Below are 15,527 nucleotides of genomic sequence, written 5' to 3'. Positions count from 1 at the left end.
TCACTCAAGTATCTAAATGTAAATTATATTGAATGCTATTTCCCAGTGGTATAATATCAAAGTTCTCTTTTTTGCCTATATAGTAATAACCACATAAGCTCTACTCAGCTTTGATACCTCAATGAAATAGTAAAGGAAAATTTTCAGAAATTAAGGTTTAGGAGGAAAGGTCTATAAGGTATATAAGTCTAAATTAATCCTAATATATAAGCTTATAGTTTTGATATACAGCATCTAATAAGGGGAATTAAATAAAGCGAACATATATATTAATTACAAAATTTTTTCATATTTTGAATAACACAGCCTTTGATCTTATCCTGGTTTAGGAGTGGTATCCCCCTATTTAGTACTTCCAGCAAAAAGAAAACCACAAACTGTTCCCCTCCCCATCCTGTGAGAGACAAAATGCAGAGATCATGGGCTGAGATAAGCGCAATTGACTGGAAACAGCAATGAGATAAGAAAACAGAGCAGTAAGGGAAACAATACTGATTATAAAAGTATACAAAAGGAGAGGGTGATTGCCAAGCAAGTGTCTTACCTGGGCCCTCTGGCAACCCCATATAATGGCTGATGTGTTTCCTCCTCCCACCATGTTTTTCTCAACCCCAAGCCATGCCCCTCTCCCCGAAAGCAAGAGTCCCTTACTTTTGCCCCCCAGGGATGATGTACCTGATATGGAATAACAACCTGGACATGCCTATATGGCTCCAGGCTCCGCCCTCTCACAGCTACAGCAAAAATTTAACTGACCAAAACCAGGACAAGCCCAGTGAGCAAAAAGTACACAATTATTTTAACTCTCATGCTTCATTAGTTCATAAATATAGACATGTGTTGATATACACACACACACAGAAATCTAGGCTTTCAAGTCATTTCTTATTACCTTAAGAAAATATTCTTCTGTTCAGTCTAGTCTTTTTGGAAGAACACTGATTAATATAGCCAGTGGAGAACCAAACAGATTTAACTTCTTGCAACAGAATTGCTATAACCAATATCTTTGTCAAGTTCTCTCTGCTGCTGCTTCAGCTGTCAAAGTCAGTGGTGCACTGCAGCATTGAAGGTAATTTCCATTTCGTCGTAAAAGCTGTTTTTCTCAATTTTTTGGCTTCTTTGTCTTTTGCCTTTTTTGTCTTTCCACTTGCCCCCTATCCATCTAATACCACTCAGATGTCATTGGCACACTCACGTTTACCACAGCCCGGTGATTCCCATCCACCTAGATGACATGCCCACAGCACAAATGCTGATGATGCATTATGTGTCCAGCGCTTTTTGTCGCAGTGACATTCCTCAACAAAGTACTGCCCAGGGGCAGCTGCTGGTTCAGAGTCACTCTCTTATGCAGCAATTACTCAGTTCGATTATATGTTGATGATAAGCTATTAAAAACCACTCATGCAGAACTTTTTATTTGCCAGCAATCGTGACATTTTTATTTTTTTTTTTTCCTGCCATCTAAAAATCTAATTGAGGACAAAACAAACAAACAAATCCCAAACAAAACAAAAATACAAACCAAAACAAAACAAAAATTCTGACAAGTTCTTAAAGTACATGGGTTAGTCAATGGATGTAAATATATCTGTATTAGCCATAGTTTTTCAAAAACAAATGCTCAGACAAAGTGAAGGAGGGAAAGAGACAAAATAGCTGTATTCAGAAAGTCAGATTCTCTAAATAGCCTGTCTCTTGTGTTTTCAAATTACTTTGCAAAAGGAAGGATGGTAGAATGCATGCAAATCTTATATTGATGAATTAGCAAGATATCAAAGAATCAAACAGAATTCTGGTGGGCAAGGTAAAACTTAAAAACAGGCCTAAAAAATACCTCAGTTGTTTAGTTAGTACCACTGTATATATGTTAGAGTTGGGGAGAACCACAAATAACTACTCTTTTTCGTATAGACACAGCATTCAGAAGTAGCTCTCTTGATTTACTGGTGCGTGAACTAGAATAAATAAAAAAAATTCAATACATTAGAGGATCCTTTGTCTTTAAAATAGAGGAAAAATAAAAGAGAGACAAAGGAAAATGGTGCAGATCTATAGAGTGGTCTGATATTCAAATCTGTCTATACTAGAGATATAACAGAAAGGAAGGACCATACCATTGTCAAATAAATTTCAGTTCTATGCAAATATGAAGTGGTAACATGTTCAGAAGAGAAAAATCTCCCACACAACACTAAGTAAGTGGTTCAGAATGGACAGTAGAAAACATGCTTAAAATTGGTAAAAACAGGTAAGACTCATAAAACTACTTCAGATTTCTAGGTTTTTTATTTAACAACAAGCAAAGGACCTAACAGTTTTATTTTAAAACAAGCAAAACTCAGGGCTCAGTAACCATTCAATATGTGACCAAATGTGAAATTAATGTAAATAAATATTTGTTGTCAAGTGAAGTAGATTAGTAAGAACTTAAAAGCTGCTAGTTTCTTGCAGGCCACTTCAAGATAAAATTTTCAATAAATAACCAGCATTTTAAAATGATGGCCATATATTATTAGGACTTCTGATCCATAATGTTCTTCCAGTCATAGTTAAATTCCCTGCTTGTTTAATCTGTAATCCATTGATTTGGCCTAATTATGTGTATTAGATAAAAATGAGTTCTCACTGTAGGCTAAGATATCCCAGTGTTATGAGTTGAACAATATATGAGGTAAAATAGAAGAGGTTTTTGCAAGGCTAATTCTTTTATGTTGGAATTTCATGGCTCCTAAAAGAAAAAGAAGGCAAAGAGTGACGACACAATCAATAGAAATGGCAAAGTAAAGATAAATACAGAAACAATAACAACAACATCAACAATGATAATAATAATAATAAATGATTAATTAATAGTAATCAAAACAATAACTATTAAAATAATAGAAGGAATGCCATTTGAATTAGGTAACACTTTCATGTCTATTTGATTTAAAGCTAATTAGCTCAGTAAAGGTGCAAATCAGTTCCTTAATTATTATAGCTTCATTCCCAATATGTAATTGTGTAGTGCAGCAAATTTGAGGACGAAGATTACACAAACAAAAGAAATATCTAAAGGCTGAACATTGCAAGGTTAATTCCAAGGGTCTGAGAGTAAATTTATTCTTGAGTACCAAACCTATGAAACCAAGTGATCCTAAATTGAAGCCCATATTACTTCTTCTTTTATGGATATTTACAGAAACCATTCATAAAATACTTCAGCTTTCAGGTAAGCCATTTTGTGTCTAAACATCAGTACCTGCTTTGATTCCCCCTGTCCTATTCGTAGCCTGATTACAAGACAGACTAGATGCTCTGCCAAGTGGAAGAAAGGAAAACCATTAGTGAAATGTCACTCTGACCCCTTTCAAAGAATCAAAGACTTTTCAAAGAATCAGGTCTCCCAGTAAATCCTAAGATGCTCAGCTTTTGATTAAAGTAGGTTTTTTCCTCCTCTTGAAAGAGCTGGAGCCAAAGCAGAAATAATGAACTACTCCTGCTACTGTGCATCAGCAACATTCAGTAGTTTTGAGCTGGATACTGTCAGTAGAAATCAACTGATTACAAAAGCTTTATCAGCCAATTCAATGTTCCTATCTTTTTTTTATATATATATGGATGGGATATTAACAGACCACAGGGAGAAGGAAGCTGGACCACATGAAGTCATACAGTGTCACAGATGGATTATACGGAAAGGAATTACTTGACGTATTTATGGAATTCACTGTAGAACCATACAGACAAAACACTTTTCCAAATGATTAGAAATCAATGGGTTTTACAGATTCAGCTATAGGTAGGTGTTTTTCTCAATGGAAAAATATGGGAAAAACATATTTACATCTAAAATTATTTACAGATTCTAAATGAGACAGGAATATTTTTTCTATTGTTCTAGAAACTAGAAGAATTAAAATCAGAATAATCTAAATTTAGAATTATATTAACAATTTTTTAAATTTATACAGAATAAAATTAGCAATGGTTTTCTTAGCTCTCTATATTTCATTTCTTTAATTTACTATTTAATAATGCATGCAGTCAAATTAGTTACAGCTTATAATTATTTTCTAAATTAATTCCATAATTTAATTTTTTTAGGTGAAGATTGCTTAAAAATATGATTGATTATCTATTTTAATAAATGTGTAATTTATTGGCTTCATATTTTCCTAAAGTTTATGTGGGAAAAACCTAATATGGAATATGAAAGGAAATTAATTGACTGTAGAGGCATAAAACTTAATAATTTTTTTAAAACCCATACATTTAAATGTGGAATTGTTACTGTAATCATAAAAAAAAGGAAGATTGATCTAAATCATAACAAAATGCTAATTTCTCATGCACTAATTTTAGTTCAAGCTAATTTAAATTCTAAAAAACAAGACTTTGGAGTGTCTTTTGGATGGCTTTGGAATGCAAGTAGGTAACTCAATAGTGAAATGATCAGCAGACTCTTTAAAGACTTTTCACCTTCCAAGTGATTTCTTGGTCCATCGAGAGGTATCCAAGATTTCCAGTGTTGCCTGCTTCAGCAGCTTCATGCTCGGTGACCTCTCTCTGTCGATGCTTGGCATTGGCGTGCTGTAGGCAGACATACACTGCTGAGCCACCAGGCTCTGAGAACCCTTCAGAGCATAAAGATCTGACAGTCTATTTGAAATATTAATTTCTGCTGCAAGAAGAAAGAGATAAAATTTTCCAAGATTTTTCATCAATATAGTTTAACATTATATTTGATATTTAAAGCTGTTCTTTGCAAGAAAATGCTGGGAATTGTGGCAAAATACTTGTTTAAGAAAAAGGTCATCACGCTACACTATAGTGAAGAAATCATCTACTTTTATCTATTTGATAAAATTCAGCTTCAAAGAGTTTTGAAACAGAACTATCTAAATATAATTTTTTAAAAAATAATAATAATAAAAAAGAGAAGCTTACTCAGACTGTAATTTGTATCACCAGCACTACTATGGCTAATAGAATGTAAACTGAAATATATAGACTAGCAATGCAGAAATTTCTGATATAGCTCCTCTGGGTAAAATCTCTTCTTAAAACTTCAATACATATCTTTAGCTTTATCTCTTGCTAGATTGACAGTGAATATCAATCTTAAGGGTAGTAAAACTTAAACTCAGCCTTCAAGACCCTAGTCAGCTGTCTTGCCGCCAGTAACTACAATTTATGGCAATAAACACTTATCTTAGAAGTTTAGCGCTCAGGAATAAACCTTTTTTACAGTTATTACTTCTACTATATTAGAAAACTACTTAGAAGCATAGAATTTGCATGCAATGCAATACAACTCATGCTTATTCCTTGTACTCTGTGGTTCAAGTTTCTTAAAAATGGGTTTTATTATGCAGGTTTGCCTAAACTTCAGCATTTTGGAAAGGAGGATGACTGTGAGATATCACAGTTCCAGCTATAACATATTAACTAAAATGGAATATAAAGTCTGGGTTTTTTTAGCAAATGTAGTTTTCTGGCTTGGATTTAAAATACAAGCTTAAATGTATGACCACAAGTAGAAGCAGGAAAATTAAAATTTAAGGAATGTGTTTTTATTAGGATGATGGGGAAAACTGAGAGAGTAATTTTCTCCTGTTTAGGATAGTTCTGGGGAACAGCTCATCTGCCAAGGAAGCTGTAAACCTTTCTGAATAAAAAGCAGGAAAATTGCTTGTATTCCCGCAGGATAACTCTAAACCTACAGAAGATGCTTAAGGCAGCTGAAGTACAGCTTTGAGTAAAGTTACAAATAATCTGAATAGTCTGTTAAAGACAGTCAAGAAAGAAATCGGGGAAAAATTTACAGCTCGTCGGAAGGAATTTAAGTATTTGAAATCTGAAAAAAAAAGATGTTTAAAGAGCAGAAGCAGCAGTGCAAGACTCAGCACTATGCCTTTGCAGATGTTTTGCATTCACTATCTGTGGTACAACAAGTTCAGGCAGGAAGAGCTACCTGATGTATAAAAGCAAGTAGCAATTGAGCAGGGGAGTTAGGACAGTGAAAGGTAGCTCAGATAAAGTTAATGACAAAAATTGGAAATGGAAAAAAATTACATACCACCTATTGAGTAAGATCATTTGATCATTTGTTTCAGATGATAGCAAGCTATATAGAAGGGTTAGCACAGGTGAATAGGACCCATTCTATCAGATTTGGTGGTCCTGAATGTAAAAGAGTATTATAAATTATCAAGGAATTACCATGGCAGTTGACCCAGTCAAGGCTATGTCCCAGAGCCTCAGAGCCCTGACCAGTGAAATGGAGTAGTGTGGACAGGAGGCTGCCATCCTAGACACCAAAGAAGACACATTTCTTATTAGGTCATTTTGAGAACATCTGAGAACAAACTTTATTAAATTGCACAGTAGTGTACGCAGTGTTAAAAGTCTTGTTGCAGGAAATAATAAGTTTGGCTCCCAATGGGTCCAGAAGGTACTGACAACTTCATTGAACTCCCAAACTAAGTTGTTTTGCCTAGACTAGAAATGCAAAGAGGGACTTGGCAGTGTTTAAGAATACAGAAGCAACAGTAATTTCTAATTTTATACAATTTTCTGTTTGGGAAATTCTAGAATTTATGACTGAAACCCTTACGTCCTCTAGTCTGACTACCACAGGGTAGTCAGTCAATTCAATGAATGGATACAGAGAAAAACATTACATTGATTTACTCAGCTGTTGATAAGTTTTTACAATTTGGCCACATTCTGGTCTCCTCTGTGGTGAGATAAAGTCAGCTTTGATACTGCTGTGGTCAGTCACATACTGACTTATTATTACTCCCTAACTTTCATGGGACATCATCCTTAGCCATGTCAGTCCATTTTTTTATTTGTCAGTATCACGCTGGAGCAAATTGTAAGACACATTACTAGTCCTAGAAGTAATAGCGAATAAAACAGTATTGTTGTCATATCTCAGTTAGCAAGTAGACATCAACTGCTGAATCTAGTTATTAGCAGGGAGCAGGTCTTTCCAAATATGCAAACTTTGATGGTCAGTTTCTGTGCCATCTGTTGCCATGACAAACTGGTGATGTTTTTATAGATTCTGACAGTGATACTTACCAAATATGTTTCACACAGATGGATAAGCAAATCTGTAATTACTGAACTCCAATGTGTATACATTGGGACATTACTTATAAATGCACATGTTGTTAATGAATAGCAGAGATTCAACATTTAAAAACACTAATTTTATACACTTAAATTTAGGTATACAGTAGAGTGGCAATAAAGCAATATTTTCTAACAAAATTTATGTACAATAAATTTGCACAGCCTTGGAGTTAACTTCTGCCTTCCTTTATGCAGTACTTTAGTGCTCACACTTAAATTGAGAGTTGCAAAAAAATTACTGTATGTTATACAACCTACCCAAATAAAGATTGTAGGGTGAAATGCAAATCATGGCTATCGGAAAACTACTTTTGATTGTCTGCAATATCTGACATGATTCCAATGCAGAAATTGACATTTTAGTAGTTTTTAAAAAAATTACAAGTCCTCATCCATAATGAAGTTTAATCACTAGTACAACAAGTATATTCAAGTCCAGGACAGTTAATGACTAGCAGATTTACCTCCTTAAAGGGCAGGTGTGGAAGTGTTCATAATAAAAGGGTAAGTCTTTCACACTAGTTTAGTCTTTCACACTCTTGACATGAGAACTACAAAGTAGCCACCCTTTCAGTGTAAACACAATAGCTTAACAAGGAAAGATTGGTGATTATACTGAATAATTTCTGTAGGCACAATTTCTGAGACATGACATTTTTTAGATGTTGCAGCTAAGAATAATAGTAGAATATGAACTGATGTGGCAGGCCTTGCTTAGCAAAAAGACAAGAAATTTCAAAGAAAGCTTGGAGGTTTCCTTTAATCTTTGGAATCCTCAGGAACCTGAAACTATAGATATGTGATTCTGACAAATCTGATCCTGTTCGAGATAGCCTTCATAAAGGAGCAGAAAGACAGGAACTAGAGCTGAGGTCACCCTCCCCATGAAGTCTTAACTAGCTTATCACAAGATACCCTACCATAACAGAAAGTTTTTCAAGTAGATGAAGCCATCCTGCCAAGTGGGAAGCCTTGAGTTATTGCAAAGAACAGAACTGAGTTATTGAAAGAAAGACGTATTGTAATCATTGCACCTATGCTAATAAAAACAGAGTGTAAGGCATACAGGAATACCTTCAAAATATGCTTCTTCTGTCAAGAATTATTGAGATCATGAGGGCTTGACAGCTAAGGCATTTATGTTACCTGAGCAGAGACAGTTGTAACTTTAGGAGAAATATCACCACATTTATAGACTGAGCAATCAAGCAGAAATAAATTTAGGTATTCATGTCTATTTTTTAAATTAAGGGCTTGATGGAAAACACACAGGTTGCTGGCTTCTCCAAGAAGATTCCTTTGATGGAATAGACATATAAGTTCCGTAGCACTTTGAAAATCTACAGTGTTCTTCCAAAGAGAATGAATTACATTATGGGAACCAATTATATGCATGAGTTTCTCATATTTTGGTGACTGCCACATGGATATATTAAGACTTAAAAAGTTGTAATTGTTCATTCTGGAGATGACAAGGCTCTGGGCAGATTTTATAATAGCCTTCTGCTACCTAAAAATGGCTTATAAAAAAGAGGTAGAGAGATGTTTACACAGATGGATAGAAGTCAAGGGGCAATGGTTTTAAACTATAAGAGGAGAGATGTAGGTTAGATGTTTGGAAGAAACTTTTTGACCCTGAAAGTGGTGAGACAACAGAGGAGGTTACCCAGAGAAGTGGAATACTCCATCCCTGGAAGTGTTCAAGGTCAGGTTCACTGGGATCCTGAGCAAATCCATCTAGCGGGTGGAATCTAGTGGTCACTTCCAAACCAAGCCATTTTAAGATTTTATGATTCTTGGTGTTCTACCTAATGTAAGAATATTAGATACACCATAAATAGGATGGGGAAAAATAATTGAAGTATTGTTGCTATGCTGGTATAACTATAATTATACAAAGATTGTATGATTTTTTTTAAAATAGGGAGTGGGTTCCAAAGTTAGAAAAGGTGCCTTTAATTTTTTTTTCTAATATACCCTCTTGCTTCACATTTTGCATCAACTTTCTCAAATTAATGCAAATCTACTTCATCACAGTTTCATATTTTTTTCATTCCAAATATGACTCCTCCTCAAAAAGCTGCTTGGGACTCAGTGCCCTACAGTTCTGGTAAATATGGCATGTTGGTAAATATGGCAAGTGCTCTAATGCTCTAGCACCTGGTATGTTTCTGAGCGATTCAGTCCAGCCTACTTCAAAAGAACATTCACTTTCATGATTGCTTCAGATTCTACAGCTGTGGCCTGATTGCCTGCAGATAGATACATTGAAATTCTTTCTCAGTAAACCAATTTTTGGCCTTTTTATTAGATCTACATATTTATTCAGCTTGCTATTCCAAGATATTTTTGGGAAACAGCTCACCAAACCCCTAACATTATCTATCAATATACACTGTGGAATTCTGTATATTAGAAATACATATAATATTCTGTGTATTGCTAACCTTCAAGACAAGAATAAGGTTGCTTTCTGTAGTTTAATTACTCTGCATAGGAAGAACAGATGCTTTCCACATTTTCTTAAGTTTTGTATCCTTTCTTCATGCCCAGAGAGAAACTCAGCTGTTAGATTGAAAATTGTCCTAATTTTTAACTTAGATGTTAGTCACAAAAATATTGGGTTTTTTTGATGCTCAGATCATGTACGCTCTTTTATGAAAATAAATTAATATTTCTTTAGAAAATAATAACAATAACATCCTCATGTTTAGTCCAACTTGCTTATTATTTTGTTTACCAAATGTAATAAGAGGATCAATACAAAATTATGATTTTTGGGACTAACTCTACAATTAACCATAAATGGAAATCAGCTCCAAGCCTATCAAACCTAGTACTCAAAACCTCCATATTGTATTTTTCTATTTAGAGCTATCCTGATATTTACATAATGGTTCCAATTAACCCTACTTTTAAATAATGAGTTTCAACCAGCTCAAGATCAAGGTATTCATTTACTTTTCCAAAGGCTAATTATTATTGAGTAGTTTAAAATAGTAATGTAACTTTACATGATTGAACTCTATATGACCTCACCATAGGCATATGGTCACAATAATAAAAAATTAAATATTAAAAAGAATGTATTTTTAACATGCAGCTGTTTCATTTCAATCTTTTCCATTCGGTAATTCCTTCCCTCCCTGAATTTTCAGTATGTTAAACCTCATTAATAAACCATAAGTATAATGTTAACTTGGCATCCTTATCTCCTATAGAAAGTTTGGAAATTAGGAATAAAATGCTACAGATGAAAGTAAAAGATTTTCAGCTGGCCCAATATAAAAATATGCCAAGTTCTGTGGCAAGTTCCTAATAGACACGTCTTCTGGGAATATTTCTGTAATGTTAGCTTACTTTAAAAATGTTGGAATTAAAAATTGCTGGAATTCATCTTGAATTATTTTCTTGAATAGAGTATTTTAAACCAGGGTATGGCTCTTCCATGTATTTTCTTTCAGCTGATATTTTCTTTCTTATTGTTGCAGCAGACTATTGGGACTGTGTATTTCAAGTAGAAATATGCTAAAAGGTAAGTATTATTGAGTGTAAATAAGTTACCTGCCTGGAAGGGGGGTTAAGATGCTAATAACACCTTATCTATCAATAAAGTACACATATGTATGTTACAAGTACTCTGTCAAGGGCATAAAAAAATCTTTGTAGTTGTTTCTATAACTCTAAAGTTGCAACAAAAGTCTATTGTGTAAGAGAGTTTGTAGAGCTGCAGCTTCACTTGTAAGGATAATGACATTGATTTGCCTTCAAAACATTGCCCTCAATAAATATTGTCCTTGTACAGACTCTTCTTTTCATGATTTAACAAGTTATTTATGGTACATAACTCCTAATCTGTCTATCTGTGTTACTGGCCCACCATTCCTCAAGAAATTAAAGAAAATAAAAGCATATTGTCAACATTTTTGAACATATGACAATGAGGACTGCAGATAGAAAACATGCATGATGTTCTTATCATAAGAGTTATATGTTAAGACTGTCTTTAAAAGACCTAGGGTAGAATTTAAAATCAGTGAGTAGGTTTCTTTTAAAATATCTGAAGCGGAATATGAATTTATGGAATGTAATTCATCCTGCCCTAAGGTATGCAATTAAATTGCTTCCAAAAGTATTTATCTCTCTCTGTTGACTATAAATTGGAACTTTATAGACTAATTTGCATGCAGAAGACTAATAGAAACTTAAAGTTAGGTGAAATTAATTCCAGACCTCCCATCTAGTTCCATTATAAAACATAGAAATAAATTATTAAAGCCTATGTGTTTAACAATTTAGCATATAGAAGGTGCATTCTATGCCTCAAAAATGGAATGACTCTTTGCTAGGTGTCTATAAGAGGTAGAGTTTTTGGCCAGTAATTAATTTCTCCATAATGAAATCTTTAGGGTAATCTTTACGATCCCTTCGAACGAAACCATTCTATGATTCTCTGATTCTATGAAATACATGTATGTGGAGAAAAATCATGTGAATATGAGAAGTATCCAGGTACTGAGTATCCAGAGGACCTCCGTGAGACTCAGATAGGGGTAGGAAATGTCATAACTGGGGTTTATATTTCTCTACAGAGATGATCAGACTTCAGACCTGGGCCAACGAGGAAATGCAGATTATTACTTTTTTCTTATACTGACTGTACAGATAGTCCAAAATCATCAAATCCCCAGTAGAATCCATCACTCCACAGGTGTTTCAGGAAGCCAGGAAAACAAACTCAATGAAATAATGGTAGCTTTTTTGAGTAACCCCACCTGTCTTAGAAAGTATGCTGTTAACCAGCATCTGTACCCGTACCTAAATTTTCATCGTTAATCTTTTGACAAATCCAATTGAAGCCTAAGTGTTAATGCCAGGATATACAAGAAGTTTCTTAGTGGAAGAGATTTTTTTTCAGGTATTTTTATATCCTTTTTTCATAGAAACATGATTTTAAGGAAGTGTCACAAATCCATCCTAGAAATAAATTTCTGATTTTAATTAGTGTGAGGTACTAGAGAGAAATATATACTAGGGTATAACACTTAAAACCTGAAATGAGAATTTTTTTTCTATGAGTATGGTGTTGCTCAAACAGAAAGTGTGAGGCTGATGTAAGTTTTACTGGGTGATGTTCCATGACCTACATTTTATGTGAGATAAGATGAAACAATTGGCTCACTCTGCTCTGAAGTCACTTGCATCAAACTCTTATCAGTAAACATTTTAAGGATAGTCAAAAAGTATTGTGCAATATTTTGAATTTTTACTACTTCAGATAAAGTGCATTAGTATTTCCATCAGCTTTTTATTTTCAGATTCAATCTGAAATGCAATCTATTTCCTTTGTGGACATGATTGCACATAGAAAGCACTATAAAATTGTGTTTTAAAATGAATTGTACAAAGAGACGACTCACTATGGTTGATACTTTAAATTTATGCACACTAGGGTTGTGTTTATATTATCAGAACTGAATATATTGTACAATGGTGTGTTCATTCATACAGACAAAGGTCTGTCATTCTATCACAAATATATACAACATACTAGAAAGCATGACCTTAGATAGCTTTTAGCTAAACTGAGGTTAATATGCTTATTTTCAAAGTGCTATGGAACTTGTATTCTATCTAATTTTGTTCAGAGTATATGAATAAATGGCATGCAGAATTCAGCTCCAGATCTAGGATTACTGGTCTGTAGCACACAGATTGCAGCCCCAGGATTGTGTGAGCTGTATGCTAATGCTGAAGTGCACAATCTCCATGACATGCTGTATATGTGTGACAATACATGCTGTGTTGCTCAGGTTGAAATTGTTGCCTACACAATAAGTTAATATTTTTTTATTTTTCTTTTCTCCTTTTCCTAGTTGTCTCTCTGGATTGAATACACTAAATAGAACATAAGTAGAACATTAAAATTCTTTCAGTTACCTCATTCAGTAATCAATGAAGCCATCAAAGAGTAGAGAAATCTTTGGATTTCTTATTTTTACTTCCTGATTTTTTCTTCAGATTATTATCTTCAGTATACAAGATGCTTTGTTCATTTATCTGTTACTTTAATGTTTATCATTAAAAATATTCTTGTTAAAGTTCAAAAGGATAGTGCTTCTCAAAAGAAATGCTAACATCACAGTATGTGATTCAGAGATTCTGTTTTTACTCACAAGATTGATAACTTTGATAACTTTCATGTTGTTACCAAGGTGAGCCATTGGAATATGTTTTGTAATTTTTGGAAGAGAATGGAGCTAGGTATGTTCCTGAAACACAAGATGTCCATCTCACTTGACAACTGCAAAGAAAAATTACTAACTGTAAAAGCTTTTCATCATGAAACTGAAATTTTTGCCACTTTTGTAAGAATGAGTATTACATGTGTTTTGCCTACTTATCATATATTAACTGATTTACACTTCTATTCCAAATAATAGTAAAACTTCGTATTTAATATAGGGACTACTAAAACCTGATCCTGCACAAATCACTTCATTTGCTGCATCAAACAAAGCCCAACTGGATATACAAGCAAAACAATATCTAGTTAAATATGGATAGATAGATAGATAGATAGATAGATAGATAGATAGATAGATGATAGATAGATAGATAGATAGATAGATAGAGCAAAATAATTTTAGCCTAAATCTAGTAATTTTCCAAATTTAAAGCAAGCATAACATTGTTTTTACTATTATATCAAAATCTTTTTTGAATGTGTGAATTATAAAAAAATGTTGTGTCTCACTGACATGTAGGGATGTTTATTTATGATGAAAATTATTTCAAGAGGGAACGAAAATCCCTTTACAAGGGAAGAAAAAGCTATGTTAGCAGCAAAAGTATGTGGCAGCTCTTTGGTCCAGAAAATCAACACATTATTCTAGATATTTCAAAATATCTTTCTCAGTTTAATTCATTTGTACTCACTGCTGGTAGCTGAAAAATTAAATACCTTATGTATGTCTAATATTTTTAAAAAAACACCACTCATAATATTTAAGTATTAATTTGTATCATAGAATCATAGAATATCCTGAGTTGGAAGGGAACCACAAGTATTGTCAAAGTTCAGCTCCTGGCCCTGCAGGGGACACCCCAAGACTCACCCCCTGTACCTGAGATCAGTGTCCAAATGCCTCAAACTCTGGCAGCCTGGTGCTGGGACCATTCCTCTTCTTCTTCTGTACATCAATGTGGATTGTGTTGGAAAGTTTCAATAAAATTATCATTTCCTCACATGTGATCCCAAAGTTTGATTTTCTTGTTTTGTTTTCTTTTTAAATTTTCCCTCTCAGAATCAGTTTTCAACATTCATGTCAACAAATCAGTGATAGTATATAATTCCTTACTTCATTACTTATATATCAAAATTCTTCAGACAAAGAATCACTGAACTACCAACAGGGGTATTTGAAAGGTCTCTAAACTTTGAGTTTTGGTTTGTGATTTCAGCCAGGTGAAGTGACAGGCTTTGAAGGTAATAGCACTATGAAGAATGTATATGACAAAGAGTGCATTAGCAAAAATTGAAATATTTCCTTCTTGGGATTTTTAAACAGATTAGGCAGTTAACCGTTTCCTTTTCCAGCAAATATTTAGATGCTTCTGCTGCTACAAAATCTGCAGTATAGGTAGCAATACCTCTAACTGTCTAAATTCAAGTAAAATTCAATCTTATATAAATTAGAAAATATATTTCTAAGGAATCTTTATTTGGACTCCAAAGTTTTCAGATCCATTTCTTTTGAAGAACACAGGAACAGTCTAATATATTCCACTGGTATATACTCAAACTGCATTTTCAAGACTTACTTGTAGTTTTAAAACTCAAGGCCAAGGAAGGCGCTTGCTTATTAAGATTAAGAGTGCTTGTGGAAGTGAAAAGAAGGAAATAGTTTTTAATGAAAGCTCACAGTCCAGTTAAATATTCTTTGATTTAAATATAAATTTAAATGCATAGTTTCAAAAACGCTGTTTTTTGCAGAGGGTTTACAGATTGAGAAAAGTGTAGCAATTACGAAATGCCTTGGGAAAGCTGACAAGTGCAATAAAATCGGGATGATAGACATGGATACATTATTTAGGAGGGAGAAACATTAGGAGAAAATTATCATAAATTATTGTAACATACTAAAAAACACACATTGTAACTATGGAATTTCTGTCATTGGATGCTCAATATTAAGCCAAAGACGACAGAAATGTCATAAGTACAGTTGACTTTTAGGCAGGAGAATGAGATGAGGGATGTCCAAAGTCATTTTTGTATCATAATTCTGCCTTAGTCTGACTAAAAATAAAATTCTCACATGGTCTGAGATGACAATTTTTTAAAGTGACTTATGGTTTTCAGCAACACTGACTGCAGAATGATATTTCAGCTC

The 15,527-nt window shown here is 33.8% G+C and overlaps 1 long non-coding RNA gene across 2 annotated transcripts in view; it reads right to left on the bottom strand.

Moving 5' to 3' along the window:
* Positions 1-1,416: 1,416 nt before the first annotated feature.
* The window catches only part of LOC111930349 (uncharacterized), a 36,865-nt gene continuing 22,754 nt past the window's right edge, over positions 1,417-15,527 (bottom strand). Inside the window, exons 2-4 of one of the 2 annotated variants that reach the window (XR_002865138.2) lie at positions 6,211-6,298; positions 4,468-4,669; positions 1,417-2,734 (exon numbers count right to left, since the gene is read on the bottom strand). This is a non-coding gene — a long non-coding RNA (uncharacterized LOC111930349). The remainder of the gene's footprint in view (positions 2,735-4,467; positions 4,670-6,210; positions 6,299-15,527) is intronic. The other variant, XR_015288429.1, reaches the window with a different exon arrangement.

The sequence above is a fragment of the Cyanistes caeruleus genome, chromosome 6, assembly GCF_971803275.1.
Source record: "Cyanistes caeruleus chromosome 6, bCyaCae1.hap1.1, whole genome shotgun sequence".
Lineage (NCBI taxonomy): Eukaryota > Metazoa > Chordata > Aves > Passeriformes > Paridae > Cyanistes > Cyanistes caeruleus.
Note: the sequence above shows the minus strand (reverse complement) of the source record. Positions and strands in the feature narration are given on the sequence as shown.